Raw genomic sequence first — 2,056 nt, 5'->3', positions numbered from 1 at the left:
TTTAATGATGTGATTATTAAACTAGAAAAAGTTGTGACGTTACATTAATGCAAGATCAAAACGCAAGTTAGCTATACAGAAGATACCGTTTACACGTGCTCAGGTATTTTCTTAAACGATCAGTCATTTATTTTAAATAAAAAATTAAAATTAAAGACTGATCGTTTAAGAAACATAAGTCAATCAAGCATTTTATAATATAAAACAAATTAGAACTAAATGTTGTTGCAACCATGTATAAATAAAATGCATATTTCTCATTAAACACAAATATGGCGTGTGGGCGGTGCTTGAATATTACTGATCATTCTGTTCTCAGTTCAGCCTTCTCCTGATCTTCCATCACCTCCAAATCATCTACTGCTGTTTGTGCACTGAGCTGTTAGTACACACACACACACACACACACACACACACACACACACACACACACACACACACACACACACACACACACACACACACACACTTTACTGGGACTCTAAATGACTCGATGTCCATGTTGTGTGTGTTTCTAGGAGCAGCTCCGTCTCTGCTCACTGCTCACCTTTATAATGTTCACAGCCTGTTTCAGCTTCTTCACCTTCTTCTGCTTCTCCTGGATTCTCTGCTGGAATTTCATCTGCTCCTCCTTCAGCTGAGTCTGTAAACAGTTATAGTTATTTAGATATTATTATTCTCCTGCATCTCCCCCTGCTTTATACATGAGCTCTCACACACACACACGGCGAATGTTGTTCTAGCTGTCATAGGAGAAATCAAGTCCAGTTATACTGATACACACGACCTAGTGACCTTCAAACATGGCTGTCCTGAACTTCAAACTCAAGCACGTTCTAATGATCATTTTAATACTGAGTCTCAGGACTGACACACACACACACACACACACACACACACACACACACACACACACCTGTTTTTCAGCTCGTTCTGCTGCAGCTGCAACTGTGTCATGTCCTCTGTGTTCATGCATCGTACACAAGTAACAGATGAAGCTTTGGTCGGTACGACAGTATATCTTCAGAACCTCATGGTGCTCAGAGCAGATCTTCTCTTGTAGATATTCAGAGACCTCGATCAACTTGTGCTTCTCCAGGAAGGAACTTCTAGTGAGGTTTCAGATGAGTTTCACAAAAGGAGGCCAGACACATCAGACACGACTTGACGGCTTTGCGTTTTCTCCCACTGCATAAATCACATTCCACATCTCCGGATTTAGCGTAACAGTGGACTTCTAAATTCTTCTTCAGTATCTCCACTACTTCAGCCAGCATGTTGTTTCTGTGTAGAACAGGCCTTGGATTGAAAAATTGTGTCTGCACTGAGGACAGCTGTAGACCCCTTCTGATACTTCTGATCCCAGCAGGCATTAATACACACCTTACAGAAACTGTGACCACACGGGATAGCCACTGGATCCTTCAGGAGATCCAGACACACTGGACAGCTGAACTGATTTACTGAAAGCTGATCTACTGAAATGCTGAATTTATCCATTTTCTTGCTCTGAGATTCGCTTTCACTGAAATCTACTTCCTGTGTGTGTGTGTGTGTGTGTGTGTGTGTGTGTGTGTAATAGCAGTAGAAAGGCAGTAGGTTCTAAATGAGTGAATTATAATACACTAAGTGTGAAATCCTGTTTTCTGTGACTGTTAATCAGGTGATGGAGGTAAATGAGCTCCAGTGTGGACGATGTTAATCTTGTGTGTGACGAGTTTGGAGTCAAACGCTGTTTAGATACCCTCTTCTGTTTGGGTCGTTGCCATGGTAACCGGGGAGCTTCTTCGTGCACGTGCATGGCCGGCTAAGTCTGTAGTATGTTTATGCTAATAATAAATCACATTGCTAACTGAATTCTATACAATGAAGTAAAATTGTTATAAATAATGTACAACTTTAAAAAAGATCTGGAGATAATGCCACGAGAACAGTGATGAGAGAGAGAGAGAGAGAGAGAGAGAGAGAGAGAGAGAGAGATAATGTATGGGTTTTACCTCCCAATGTTCAAATAAACAGAATTCATATGACTCGGATTCATGAATCATTCTCTTCT

The 2,056-nt window shown here is 40.9% G+C and overlaps 1 long non-coding RNA gene across 1 annotated transcript; it reads right to left on the bottom strand.

Moving 5' to 3' along the window:
• Nucleotides 1-317: 317 nt before the first annotated feature.
• LOC124382503 lies at nt 318-1,091 on the bottom strand. Its single transcript, XR_006925055.1, has 3 exons — nt 917-1,091; nt 548-643; nt 318-379 (listed from the first exon to the last, which is right to left on the bottom strand). It is a non-coding gene; the product is annotated as an uncharacterized LOC124382503 (long non-coding RNA).
• Between the last annotated feature and the right edge of the window lie 965 nt (nt 1,092-2,056).

Source organism: Silurus meridionalis, unplaced genomic scaffold (assembly GCF_014805685.1).
Source record: "Silurus meridionalis isolate SWU-2019-XX unplaced genomic scaffold, ASM1480568v1 Scaffold541, whole genome shotgun sequence".
Lineage (NCBI taxonomy): Eukaryota > Metazoa > Chordata > Actinopteri > Siluriformes > Siluridae > Silurus > Silurus meridionalis.
This window is presented reverse-complemented; position numbering and strand designations above follow the sequence as displayed.